Consider the following 15,782-nt stretch of genomic DNA (forward strand, 5'->3'; position numbering starts at 1 on the left):
CGTCGGCGGCGGCGGCGTTGTTGTTGTTGTTGTTGTTGTTGTTGTTGTTGTTGTTGTTGTTGTTGTTGTTGTTGTTGTTGTTGTTGTTGTTGTTGCCTTGGTTCCAGACTAGCAACTGCATCAAGGCATTCTGTTGTTGGATCAATTGAGTGAGCTCCGGTGGGAAGACAAATCCGGGGTCGCGTCACGGAGGCCTCTGATAGGTTTTAGAGGGGTGAGAACAGAATAGAGTGAGGTCTAAAGAGAAATCACTACCCATATGCACATGAAACAAACACATTCATTCACACCACTCAATTCAAACAAGATCATACAATCGATGTAAGCTACCACTACAAAATACTCGGACTATTACTATATACATGGGGGAATACTACTGATAATATGGTGGTCGACTAGAAATTTTTATCGGTGGAAGACTCCATAATGTCAGCTCTAGCTTCGTCTTCATAATCATCATCACTATCGGGGTCGGAGTCGGTGTCGTCGATTATGATGTAGTCTTCATAACGGATGTCCTCCTCAGGTTTAGGATCTCCCATGAATATTCCTAGCTTCTTCTTCAAGTCTTCATTCTTCTCCAGTAGTACAGAAATTTCCTCTTCATATCCATCGCGTGTAGACTTGAGTTCCTCTTCTAGCTCCATGTTCCTGGTCATCACCTTCTTCATGTCTATCAAATTTGCGCACATTTGGTTCTCCTGACGACGAATGTGCTGATTTAACTCCTGGATGTAGGCTGCAATAGATTTATCCTTCATGGTGCTAATCATCTCCCATTGCTTATCTCGGCGTCCACATATTTGGTAGATAGTGTCCTTAAAATCCTGGTTGTATACCTCGCCGATGCGTCCCCGGCGATGTGGGCCGCCATGCTCTTTCCTAGACTCCAGGTTGGTGCATCAAAGGAAAACTCTATGGGCTCAGTAATTATCGCGAACGTCCTTCCTGGAACATGAACTCGAATCGTCCAATGCTCCTCTTCTGGTAAAGTGGCGGTGTAGGTCCCGATGAAGCTTGGTATTCCGATGCTCAAGTACCTAGTGACTTTCTTCAAATATCGTCTAAACGGGGTGTCATCATCTGGTTGAGTGAACTTGTTCCTCGGGTCCGCCATCTATAGAGTAGAAAATGGAGAAGAGTTAGAAATGAGTAGAGAAGAGTATCTTGTGGCTTATTCTAGTGGTCGCGTCCTACAGTCAATGTGTGCTCTGATACCATCTTGTAGCGACCTGACCTCAAATGGTCAAATCTCTGTGTATAAGTGTCATCCCTGGATCGGTAATGCTGACACACACAGTACTCGAGGATTTATAACAGAGTTCAATCACACACTTATTACATCGAAAGTCTCAAAGAGAGTACTTATTACAATAATATGGCCGAGGGCCATCTAAATAAGATAATTGCGGAAGCATCGAAGATAAATGAGTCCATCAACTCCAACGGCATAGTTGAGTGCATGACAACGACCTAGCGCACCTTACTCTTCGTCTGAAAACTCTGCAACATAATATGTTGCAGCCGTGTAGGTCAGCACATGGAATATGCTGGCAAGATAACACTATAGAGCAATGAACAAATAACAGCTATCATTACATGCATATATGGCTAGTGGAGGCTCTATGGTTATCATTTGCACAAAGCTAGTTTTTCCCTACTACAAAGGAATATATTTTATTTAACTACAAAATTTGTTGATAAACGTTGAGAATGGTAACCCCATCTCAATCCCACAATAATAATCATTAACCCAATCAAATTAATTAAGTAAAGTGATGAGATCAAATCAATAATTCAAGTACCGGATACTCAAGATGTCCATAACCGGGGACACGGCTAATCATGATTAGTTTGTACACTCTTCAGAGGTTTGCGCACTTTTCCCCACAAGACTTGATCTCCTCCGTTGAATTTCTCGCACTACATGATGTTTGAGAAACGGATGATCGAGACACAATCTTTCCGAGGAGGTCCCCTTAACCGATAGATAGGCTGGTACACCTACAATTCCCCTACATCTGCTAGCCTATCATGGAAATGTTTCCCACAACTTACTCAACTGTGCCAGATCCCATAATGTCTTGTGGCTGCACACGGAAGTTTCTAGCATGAATAATCTTATGATCCCTTTGAGCCTGGATGGCGAACCATAGGATGATCACACGGATGCCCCGGGATCTCCTTGGACGAAACTGGATTCCCCGGGTGCCCACAAACAATCCACCCAGATGTGTATTAAAGTAGCCACCTTAAGTTATCCCTTAGTTAACAATAACTCTCACAACTTTCATGAACTCTCTCAAACCAAACCACGTCTACGAGCATAGCATTAGCTGAATAAAGCATAACGTAGTAACTCCCAGGGTTTGAATAAAAGGACAATAGGTTCTACCTCATCAACTAATTCTCAATACCCACATGTTATCAAACCTACTCATGCAATGTTTGAGGGTTGAAACTAACGCATAAAAACTGGGTAATAAAAAGGATATGATCAAAGTGTTACTTGCCTTGCTGACGATCTGGAAACCCCAGTGATTCATAGTAGCAAGCCTCGCACTACGGAAACTCTATCGTGATCAAACAATAGCATACATAAGCACTCAAGCATAAGATGCAAATATAAAACCAAGAGAAAAAAATTCTAAACAGAAAAATACAAGTGAAGAGCTTCGATTTGCAAAAAGAATCAATCGAATCGGAGCTACAAAACCCAAACTGTGATCAAAAGAAGTTCAAATTCAAATATGCTTGAAACCAAATTTTAAATTTTCAAAACCATGTTCAAGTTGATCATCTGGAGAGGGGAACAAGACGAAGGTTTTGGCGTTGGTTTCACTGGATTCGGATAAACGAGCAAAAAGTAGTGAGCGTTTGAAGATCAGGGACTAATCTGCAATGAAAAATAATTACGGATAGGTCCCTGGCCGAAAACAAAACTAAAAAGAAAAATGTAACGAACGAACGTTCGCTAACAGAACTAAACGAAATAAAACCGTTCACTATTAGAAACTAACGGGTGAATGTTCGCTAATTAATGAACCCTAAAAACAAACTGATCTGAACGAAATAAACCGAATAATAAAATTAAAAAAACGGCGGGTTTTCTTCGGCTTTTACCGGTTCGGTATGGGAAACCGGCGGCGGCGGCGGCGGCTTGGCAGCGGCGGTGGCTTGCAGCGGCGGCGCGGCGACTCGGCTCGGGTGGTGGGGCGGCTCGGGTTGGGGAGAGAGTGGGCGGCGACGGTATTTAAGGAGGGGGACTGCTTGGGGGAGGGGGCACGAGGCAACGGCGGAGAGGAGTCCGGCCCGGACTCGGTCGGCGGCGGCGAGCGGGACTCCTGCACGGGGAAGGCGGTGACGGCTCTGTTGAGCCGGCTAGGCCTTCGGCCCAGTCAGTCGAAGTTATTTTTATATATAAAATTAATTTCGCATGAACGGAAAAATCCAAATAAAATAAAAATAAAAAAATTCCTAAAACAGTTTTCACTGTCCAAACCTAATATTTAGGACAAGATGAACATTTTTCTTAGCTTAAATGCAATTTTAAAAAATGCAAATTTTTTCCTAATCTACTCGAATAAATATCAAATAAATTTCGAATAAAATAAATTTTTATTTAAAACTAAATTTCCAATATTTAGTCTATTTTGAAGAAGTCATATTATCTTCTCTCATTATTTTATTTTGAAATATTTTGAAAAAATAATTTCAAAAAAATCACTTTGATCCAATTACCAATTTTTAAAAATTCAGAAATGGAATTTTATGAAAACCTCCAACTCTCTCAAATGGTCCTTGAGTTGCTTAAGGTCTTTAGGATCAAAATGCTCAAATAAAATCAATTAAAAATGCAAAGAGCATGAATGCATATGATGACCTAATGATTAACATCCAAACTGAAAATTGGGATGTTACAAGTCATCAATGGTGAACATCTCTATGTTGATCATATTTAATATATGATTCACATTCGACCTTTCGGTCTCCAGTGTTCCGAGGCCATGTCTGTACATGCCAGGCTCGTCAAGTTTAACCTGAGTATTCCGCATGTGCAAAATTGTCTTGCACCCGTTGTGTTTGAACGTAGAGTCTATCACACCCGATCATCATGTGGTGTCTCAACACGACGAACTATCGCAACGGTGCATACTCAGGAACAACACTTATACCTTGAAATTTAGTGAATGGGTCATCTTATAATGCTACCGCCGTACTATGCAAAATAAGATGCATAAAAGATAAACATCACATGCAATCAAAATATGTGACATGTTACGGCCATCATCATCTTGTGCTTTTGATCTCCATCTCCAAAGCATCATCATGATCTCCATCGTCACTGTCTCGACACATTGATCTCCATCGTCCCGTCGTGGTCATCTCGCCAACTATTGCTTCTACAACTATTGCTAATGCATGATGATAAAGTAAAGCAATTACATGGCGTTTGCATTTCATACAATAAAGAGACAACCATAAGGCTCCTGCCGGTTGCCGATAACTTTTACAAAACATGATAATCTCATACAATAACGTATATCACATCATGTCTTGACCATATCACGTCACAACATGCCCTGCAAAACAAGTTAGATGTCCTCTACTTTGTTGTTGCAAGTTTTACGTGGCTGCTACGAGCTTCTAGCAAGAACCGTTCTTACCTACGCATCAAAACCACAACGGTGATTTATCAAGTTTTTTGTTTTAACCTTTAACAAGGACCAGCTGTAGTCAAATTTTATTCAACTAAAGTAGGAGAAACAGACACCCGCGAGCCACCTTTATGCAAAACCAGTTGCATGTCTGTCGGTGGAACCGGTCTCATGAACGTGGTCATGTAAGGTTGATCCAGGCCGCTTCATCCAACAATACCGCTGAATCAAAATAAGACATTGGTGGTAAGTAGTATGACGATCACCGCCCACAATTCTTTATGTCTACTCGTGCATATCATTTATGCATAGACCTGGCTCGGATGGCACTATTGGGAAACGTAGCATGCAATTTCAAAAAAAAATATCCTACGCTCACGCAAGATCTATCTAGGAGATGCATAGCAACGAGATGGGGAGAGTATGTATGCGTACCATCGTAGACTGAAAGCGTAAGCATTTGACAACACAGTTGATGTAGTCAAACTTCTTCTAGCTCCGACCGATCAAGCATCGAGCGTACGACAACTCTGAGTTCTGCACACGTTCAGCACGATGACGTCCCTTGCCTTCTTGATCTAGCAAGGCGTCGAGGAAGTAGATGAGTTCCGTCAACACGACGGCGTGGTGATGATGATTGTGAAGTGATCCGTACAGGGCTTCGCCTAAGCACTACGAAGATATGACCGAGGGTGTAAACTGTGGAGGGTGGCGCCGCACACGGCTAGGCAATTGTCTGTTGTGTGCTAGGCGTACCCCTCCTCATATATATAGGTGGGAGGGAGGGAGGGGCAGCCATAGAAGGCACCCAAGTAGGAGGAATCCTACTTGGAGTCCCTCCCAAGCCGCACCCCCTGCGATATATAACCGAGGTGGAAGGAAAGAGTGGGGAGAGGGAAGGAAGTAGGAATCCTAATCCAAACTTTCCTTGCCCTCCCCTCTTTCCTTCTCCTCATAGGGATGACCTCTATAGGGGCGCACCAGGGCTGGTGTGTTCCCTCACTTGGCCCATAAGGCCCATATCTTTGTCGGGGGTGCCCGAAACTCCTTTTCGGTGACCCGATAAGTACCCAATACCCTCCAGAACACTTCCAGTGTCCGAATACCATTGTCTTGTATATCAATCTTTACCTCTCAACCATTTCGAGACTCCTTGTCCTGTCCGTGTTCTCATCCAAGACTCCGAGTAACATTCAGTCACCAAATCACATAACACATATAATACTAAATCGTCATCGAACATTAAGCGTGCGGACCCTACGGGTTCGAGAACTATGTAGACATGACCGAGACACCTCTCCAGTCAATAACCAATAGCGGAATCTGGATGCTCATATTGGCTCCTACATATTCTACGAAGATCTTTATCGGTCAAATGTTATGACAACATACGTAATTCCCTTTGTCAATCGGTATGTTACTTGCCTGAGATTCAATCGTCGGTATCTTCATGCCTAGTTCAATCTCGTTACTGGCAAGTCTCTTTACTCTCTGTAATACATCACCTCGTGACTAACTCCTTAGTCGTTTGCTTGCAAGCTTATGATATGTATTACCGAGAGGGCCCAGAGGTACTTCTTCGATACTCGAAGTGACAAATCCCAATCTCGATCTATGCCAAACCAACAAACACCTTCGGAGATACCTGTAGAGCATCTTTATAATCACCCAGTTATGTTGTGACGTTTGATAGCACACAAGGTATTCCTCTGGTATTCGGGAGTTGCATAATCTCATAGTCGAAGAAATATGTGTTTGACATGAAGAAAGCAATAGCAATAAAACTGAACGATCAATATGCTAAGCTAACGGGTGGGTCTTGTCCATCACATCCTTCTCCTAATGATGTGATCCCGTTCATCAAATGACAACACATGTCTATGGTTAGGAAATTTAACCATCTTTGATTAACGAGATAGTCTAGTAGAGATTTACTAGGGATATGGTGTTTTGTCTATGTATCCACACATGCATCGAGTTTTTGGTTAATAAAATTCTAGCATGAATAATAAAAATCTATCATGATGTAAGGAAATATAAAATAAAAACTATTATTGCCTCTAGGGCATATTTCCTTCACTTCTACTACGTGGAGACCGTTGACGACCAGGAGTAGTTAGGAGGCTCCCAGGCAGGAGGCCTTGCCTTTTCGATCATGTTACTTCTGTGCTAGTCTTCTTAAGGCAAACTTGTTTAAATCATATCTGTACTCAGATAATGTTGCTTCCGCTGACTAATTTGTATTCGAGCCCTCGAGGCCCCTAGCTTGCAATATAAAGCTTGTATTTTCAATTTGTGTTTAGAGTTGTGTTTGTGATATCTTCCCGTGAGTCCCTGATCTTGATCGTACACATTTGCGTGTATGATTAGGGTAAGATTGAATCGGGGGCATCATAGTGGGTTCCCGAGGAATCTCCCAAAGGTTTCCATCACGATGCTACAAGACCAAGACCACAGGCTCGATGAGGCGGAGGTCATCACCGAGCCCACTGCTGCGTGACGACCAGAAGCTTTGCGGGCGAAGACCACCTTTCGTCAGGATTAGATGTACTGCTTGTCCCCTTTCAAATTGCCCATTGTGGGATCCCTTCCCGCCTAAGTTTTGGGGGAAGAGGACCAAGGCCACTATAAGTATAGGTTAGCCACCACCATAGAGGGGGCCGAATCCAATCCAACCCTGGCCACCCTCACCAGAGTAGCCCTCGCGAGGTTGTTCATCCTCAGCCCCTCGTGAGGCTAATCCACCACAAATCGGGAGTAGGGTTTTACACCGCAAGGTGGCCCGAACCTGGGTAAACTGTTGTGTTCATCTTCTTCCTTGTTCCCGCAAATCTGGCTAGGCTAGGCTGTGGGGTGACGAGCTCTAGACTTGAGACGTTGAGATCTTCGCACACGCCCTAGTGTTCGAACCTTCTTGGGTCTACGGAGCCCTTAATCCGACAGTATTGTTCAATGTTAACATGATTAAAGCCAGATGGGACATGTGCTCCATCACCTTGCATGTGAAAGTAGACTAGGTACCTCAGGTGCATGCGATGGCTTGACACACATCAGACACATCAACGTCCCCATACTTATTGTGGTCGCGAGGTTTTTGGTATTTAGCCAGCCAAGCCAGATGTCCTGCATGTCCCTAAGGTGGATGGTCACGTTGCCCAATGTGAAATAATTTACGAGATGTTGAAACCTCGGGGTATGTGGGTTGCTTGCCCCTCACTTGGTCATTAAGGAACTGTCGACGTTGTCATCATGGGCGCTTCTACGCTGATGGTCCTTCACCTCGGGGCCGTGCCTGCTAGTACCGCCCCTTCGTCCGTCAAGGCGGGGAGGTCGGGTATCGTTACATAGAATTGTGACCCAATGGCACTCAAATATTGCAGTCTCCTCGGTGGCTTCGTCGAGGTACTTCATCAGGTTTCTGTAGTAGCTAGGTGGCACTTTATATTTTGTCACTTATATCATCTTGGCATCGAGTGCCTCCTCGGCCTGATAGAGATGGGCCCACCGGTTTCTGAGGTCTTGTTGTTGCCGATGAATCCGTTTCTTCTCGCTTGTTCTTTCACCACTCGTACAGACCAGCATTAGTCTCAAATCATCATGGGCAGGATTGTCGAGTGACTCATCCAGGATGTCATTGTCAACGAGGCCCAAGCTGCTACCTAGGTCACCGACATCGTCGGGGTTGGCATTATCGTCATGATTCCCATTGTCGTCGTCGTCGTAGTTGTTGTCGTCGTAGTTGTTGTCGTTGTTGTCGCTTCCACTATTGCCTGGTGGAGTGTCCACCATGTAGATGTCATGGGTGGAAGTTGCCGTCCACTTCCCTATGGGTGCGCCAGCTGCTAGTGGGCCGTCTGATGACTCACCGATATCCTCCTCTATGTAGTCTACCTCCTCGGAGCCGCTCTTCAGGACCTCCATCATGGTCTTCGATGTTAGTGACTAGGTGGGTGGTGGGTGGGTCAGTTCCCCCAGGGACTTCCAGATATGAAAGGCTGGTTGTCCAAAATTGTGAGCCTCTGAATTTAATCTAGCATCTCATTAGAAAGGGCTTTATCGCAGTCCTCCAGATCCTGATATGACATCAGTGCCAAGGGAGGTTCTTCCATGATCTAATCTGATATGGGGTATTCCAACGGGGCTAAGTCCGTAGACTGGCACCCGAGTACTTTCGTCGGATCTGGGATAGTGGCTGGATCCGACGTAAGGTTCTCGTCCATCCTGGGCATGGTCTAACATTGGCGTAGAGATGGGCATGTGTTGCCCTTCTTCGATCCGGTTTAACACCTGGCTCAAGAAGTATAGCTCACTACGGGAATCTGCATCATACTCCTATTTGCAAAATCTCATGATCTGGTGAGAACGAGGTTCTCTACTTGGCGGAGGTGGCCATTCAAGTCGGCGAAAATCATGATGCTGCAAAAAACAAAGATCTGGCGTGACACAAAGGTCATGCCAAAACTGATCTGCTCGTCAGAGTTGATTCCCACGGAGCAATTGCGGCTATTAGCGCGACTCTACAAGGGCCACCAATGATGGAGTCAATTCTGGCGAATCTTGGGTAGGGGTCCCGAGCTGGTAGGCTAAGTACGATGGCAACAAGAGATGTGAGGTTTTACCCAAGTTTGGGGTCTCTCGAAGTGATAATACCCTATCTCCTGCTTCTGTTTGTCTTGATTGTGGATGAAGTACAGAGTACATGTGTTTCTACCATGGGATTGTCTACTTCTTGATTGCTTGAGCCTCTACGTGCCCTACCCCTGGTTTATATATGTACCGAGGGGGTCTAGGTTTACAGCTACATTGGCTACACATCTGGTAAATCATGTTGTAGTCGACATATGAGTCCCTGGAGTTCGCGCCAAGTCATCGGAAACCTTCCTTGTACACGCCACTGGTCTTCTAGGTGCGACCCGTCAATAAACTGCCATGTGGGTCCTTGACTAGGCCCACGTGGCTGGGAGACGATGTGGTGAGTACCCCTGGTCCAGCAGACCATCATTAGCGATGCAACCACCGACGGCCTGGAGAAGAGCGGTGTGAGGAGGAGGAGAGCATTCGGACATCAGTAGAGGACATCAATGAACAGGTCCATCCCCTCCTGATTTGATTTCGATTAGTGAATCGGCTGGGCGCACTGGTCAAACTATCATAAAGGGTATTTTGGTCCACTATTTTATGTATATTATGTCAATCATTTGCAAGTACTGTTTTGAGAGAAAAAGTGAAAAAAAAATCAAAGTGCAAAGTAAAGAGTGGAAATAGATCAATTACAATGTAAGGGCATCTCCAACGCCGACCCGCAAATTTGCTCTGACATCTATCCGCGGACAGAAGGGAACCAGTCCACAGACACGAATGCGGGAGCTGCCCATCCAACACTGCCCTCGCACATTTCAAGTCGGGTTTAACTAACTGGACTAAAATTCGTGTTTCATCAGAGTTCAGATAGAAAATAGCACAGATCATCCATACATAGCATGCAAAAAAGTCTAGTACACCAATAGTTCAAATTCAACGAGATTAACGGATCATGTCGTCCCATGCATACTGGCACTTCAGTTTCTTCCAACAGTTCAAGTGCATAATGGCCCTTCCTCCATCCCGTCGTACATCACGACAATGCGTGCGGGCTACACAATATGTAGAGCAACATTGATTTAATGAATCAATCAACAAGTTGAGCAAGGAGAAGCAAAACTTACGATATCCTCATCTATCGCGCACAATGGCACCTTGCCTCTAGCATATCAACTACACCATAAAACCTACACCACAAAACCTGGTGACGGAGGTCTAGATGGTGTACCATTGATATGATAATGACCTCACATTGCGATCATGGAAGATGTGCATATCGTCGGGCGCAATGTGCTTTCGCGCGTGAAACGATTCATGCACTTGCTGCCAGAAGGCCCACCCTTTGCTCCTGCCTAAGGAACCCGCAGATACGTCCAACCACGCATCGCACAACACCTCATCCTCCATGGTCGACTACCCCACCATCCTTCGTTCTCTAAGAAAATGACATGGCGTTTGAGAATAAGTTCACTGGCATTTGATCGAACACCTACCGGGCGTGCTGACCGCCATGGATGACATCGACCGGGGGGAGTGTAGCTGCCTACAGACGCGTCCTGAGTGGACAACATCATAAAAGGTGAGTGGGCGTGTTGGTGCTAGTTGCGGAGGTCCGGAAATGCATGTGTGCCGGCCGGAGAGGTACAACAACAACATTGAAGGAGGAGGTTGCAGATGCAAAGCAGGGGGCCGGATTGGAAGAAAATGGGACCAGGAGGGGGTTTTGGGCGGGCCGGGGTGTCGGAGTCCTATGTGTCTATTGTCCGGACTCCAGCAAAATCCCCCAACTTTGTCTCTGTTTTGCGGGAAAAGTGTGTGCGGACAGGCCGGTGGACCGATACATGCCCGCTTTGGATGGCAAAACACATCCAGACAACGCGGTCTGGACATATGCGAGCTGTTTGAGGGTCGGGTTGGAGATGCCCAAAGGAACGGAAAATTATCAAGAGTAAAATGCATCGGTGGTAATTTAACAAAAAATACGGATACAAGTGGGACCATGTAGGTAGAGGGAGAAAGTGAGCTGACAAGGGACATGGAGCATGTGATCCCGAGCACCAGTGATCCCGGAACAGTAAAATAAAAAGAATAGTAAAAAATCAAAAAATCTGAAATTTTTTGTCAAGAAACTTTGTTGTTTTCTCTACATGCGTGCCAATTTTTGTGATGAAATGACATTTGTGGAGGTCTTGGGGAAAAACAAAATCATGCTCCAAAAAACTGTTTTTGGAAGCATTTTGGAGCATCGATTTTTTTTTGCCGAGACCTGCATGAATGTCATTTTGTCATGAAATTTTGCACGCATGTGAAAAAGATGTCAATGTTTGTTGCCCAAAAATTTCGGATTTTTTTGAACTTTTTAAATATTTTTTTGTTTGTACTGTAGCAAAGGGTGCCTGTGACCTCGAGCTCACAATAGCACTTTTGGCTGACAAGGTGCCGTTTGACCTGTCAACTAAAAAATACACATTACGGTGTGACAGTGACCATATAATCGTCATAACTCGTATATAATGATCGTAATGACCGTATGACATGCAATGATCAAAGTGAGCATAAACAACAACAAGTTCAATGACCACATTTTACTCAATTATCAAAGTGTAGGGTGTGTTTGGTTGCTGTCACCAGGTAGAACGTCACGGGTCCGACCCGTTCCCACAGCCATTCTCATGTTCGGTTAGTTGAAGGAACCATTATCCACCCGTCCTAGGGAAGGAATATTCGCTCATTATGCGGAACCTAGGCATACCTCCAAATCGAGCAGACTAGAGGGAACGCGCCCTCTTCCTCTCGCACGCACCTCTGCCCAATACTCTCGTGACTCCCCTCTCTCAGCGCCACCACCCTCCCGCATCTCCCTCCCTCTCGATCTGCCACCTCCATCCCTCCCCAGCGCCAACTTCACTCTCCTCCCCGTCTTCTCTCCTCTGTGATGGCGTGCAGTAGCAATTTGGCGACGACCTAGCAGCGGGTAGAGATCAAGCAGCGGCGGGGGCAGGAATTATGCAGCGGGGCGGCGAGAGGAGGGAGCGACCGGAGGTGCGGCTGAGGCATCTGGATCGACGGCTAGCAACGGAGGCAAGGTACAGTTTCCACTCCTCCTTTGTATATCTTTGTATATGTTGATGTCTGCGAAAATTTCCTATGTGTGTGCCATGTTCCTCCTCTATTTGTTTCACATATATGTGCTTCCGTGTAGTAGCTAGATCCATGGTTACCCAAATTATATATCAATATGTGTTGCTGTGTACGACCTAGATCCATGGTTACAAGTCATTGCTAGACATATTTTTGATAGTATGCATCAATTGTAGATGGTCATCAAGATGAACAAAAGAAAAAGGATGGCTAGGGGAGTTGTCGTTTTTGTTGGACTAGTTGCAATGGCAGTCATTGTTCGAGCTATAATAGGGAAGAGAAGACCGTGTATTACTTATGGCCCAATGCATGAAAGAGGTAGAATCGGATATGATTATTTAAACCAAAAGATTTGGCAAATTGATGTGTTATGTAAAAACATGCTAAGGTTTGAAAGAGCTGCCTTCTTTCGCTTGTGTGGCATATTGAGGGATTGCAAGTTGCTAGAAGACAGTCCACATGTTAGTGTGGAGCAACAATTGGCAATGTTTTTTTGCATATAATTAGGCATAACCTTCGTAACAGGGTCATTTCAACCAATTTTTGTAGATCATACAACACAACCAACATCTATTTTAGAAAGGCTCTTCATGCCATGTGGCAAGCTCTGTAATGATTATACAAGGCCACCATCATCGGAGACCCTCGTAAAAATTGTAGGAAATCATCATTTTGACCCATATTCCAAGGTAATTTCAAAAACTAATCCTTAGCTATATAGGCTATTTGACATGCCGTTTAATACTGGTCACTATATAGGATTATATTGGAGCTATCGATGGTACACATGTGCGAGCAGGTGTTACCAAAGATGTGGAGCATTCTTTTCGTGGTAGGAAGGTATTTTACCACTCAAAATGTGATGGCAATAGTAGATTTTGACCTCCGCTTCACATATGTGTTGACTGGATGGGAAAGGTCCGCACATGACGCAACCGTTTTAGCTGATGCACTATCACAAGGGGTCGATGAATTCATAATACCAGAAGTGTCAGGGACCACCTAACCAATTCGAACATCAAGGCAACAGGCAAGTGATAGTAGGGCCTTCGTAGACCATAGGCTACAAATTGCTGCCCAAATGTGGGAAGATAGGAAACTCATGTATGCAAATGTATGAGTGTGCCGCGCTATGTAATTGTAATGTTTATGCAGCTACCTTTGCATTTATTTGGTGGCTAGACATATTGTAGCATTAATTATGTTGAACCATGTATTTGTGATGATTTCATCCATTCTATTGCAACATTTTCATGGTCGGGCAGATTGTCCTTTTTATATGTTTAAGCCATGTTTTTGTGATGATTTCATTCATTTTATTGCAACCTTTTCATGCCTGGGCAGATTGTCCCTTTTGGATGTTTAAACCATGTTTTTGTGATGATTTCATTCATTTTATCGCAATATTTTAATGGCTGGGCAGATTGTAACTTTTATATGTTTGAACCATGTATTGGAGTCGATTTCATCCATTCTTTTGCAATATTTTCATGGCTGTACATAAATGGACAATGTTGAAGTTACCGCTGCAAGTGGTAACTCCGGGAAAAGCGAGGTCATTGTATGGACCACTTCCACGACCAACACCATGCTAGGTTTTTTGGCCGACCTTATTGCTGAAGGGAAGAGAACTTCTAGTGGATTCAGGGAGACACATCTTAAACAACGTGCTGCTGTTTTGAATGAGCAAGAAGTGGAGGCATATTTGGGGTAGGGGTAGTCAATTCGAAGAATTTAAGTGGAGCTCTATGGGATGAAGATACTTGCACAATTAGGCTTAGCGAAGAATACTATGCAGGTCATTGTATGGTAAGCATCTAATGCTATGAACAGTATCATCCCATTTTTCTATGCTAATGACTTGCACATTTTTTGTAGACCCACAAATCTGTTGTTCCCTTCTTGAATAACTCATTGAACACTATCATGCCATAGTGACCATTTTTGGAACAACAACAACTTCGGGGATGAATGCAAGGTCTGGAAATCATCTCCTTTCTATTGTCGATGATGGGGAGAATGGTGAGGTGAACACGTTCCCACAAGTTGGCGAGTCTTCTCACCTCAAAGGACCACCAAAAAGAAGGCCAAGGTTGTCAAAGTTCTAGAGGATCCACTAGGTGCCATTCTCAAAGATGGGTTCAAACTTGTGGCTGAAACTCTTGTGAAATTTGTTGGAGATGATAATTATATACCAGATGACCTTTGGGATGTAGTCTCCAATTTGAAAGAATTTGATGAAGAGCACCTTGCCCACTACTATGCTCATCTTGTTGACAACCCCAAGACCGCAAGATCCTTCATGAAACTTTCCGAAACCAACAAGTCTGTTTGGGTTAATAGGTATGTGAAGAAGAACTTCTAAAACTGTATTTCGATATGGTTGTATGCCTGAGTATGATAACTTAGCATGTATGGATGTAGTGCACTTGGTTGCTTTTTGATGATTTAGTATGTGAACTCATGTATGGTTGGTTGCTTTTGGGTGTGATGGACGAAGTTGGTACTTCCTGTTGAAATTTTGTGTTTGGTTGATGTCATATATGTTTGATTCTTACTAATATATATACTGTTACGTTGTTTGTCTTCGAAATACAAATGAAATGCTGCCAACATTTTAAATTTTATGTGATTTCATTTTTCATTTCATCTCTTTAACCAAACAAAGGAATGGAATCAATCAGTTTATTTGGTTATACCAAACAAAGGAATGGAACAAACTCGTTTCAATGAAATGTAATGAAACCATTCCAATCCGTTTCACTTGGCATTATAGCTGGCCAAATGGGCTGGGCCAAATAGGCCAGCCCGCGAGCACGCCGGCACGGCCCGCCATGGGCCAGGCACGGCACGAGCTAAACGGGCCGCATGCCGCATGCCGCGTGCCTGGGCATGCGGGCCGGCATGACACAACCCGTTTATATTTCAGAATTTTTTTTATAAATGTATACGTAAAATATAGCCCAATAGTCCTAAAAATCAGCCCAACTGGCTGAAAATATGTAGCCCAGCGTGCTAAACGAGCCATCGGGCCGGCCCATTTACTAATCAGGCCGTGCCTGGGCCAAGGAGCAGCCCCCGTGGGCTGGCACGGCACGGCCCAGCTATTAAACATGCCACAACGGGCTGTGCCGGGCCAGGCACGATTAGCACAGGCTGGGCCGTGCTATGCCGGCCCGGCCCGTTTGGCCAGGTATGCTTGGCATCCTCGACCAAACACACCCTAAGCGGTGGCTAAAAATAAAAAGAGTGAATTGCACATAACATCAACTTTAGGGGCACTTATAACACTTTACCCCACCTTTTGGAGAAGTTTTCACAAAACCACAACCTTTAGGCTAACTAGTAACACACAACCCAAATCTAGCACACACAACCCAAATCCTCTAACTAATGCCCGTA

Source organism: Triticum aestivum, chromosome 2A, assembly GCF_018294505.1.
Source record: "Triticum aestivum cultivar Chinese Spring chromosome 2A, IWGSC CS RefSeq v2.1, whole genome shotgun sequence".
In the NCBI taxonomy this organism is placed as follows: Eukaryota; Viridiplantae; Streptophyta; class Magnoliopsida; order Poales; family Poaceae; genus Triticum; species Triticum aestivum.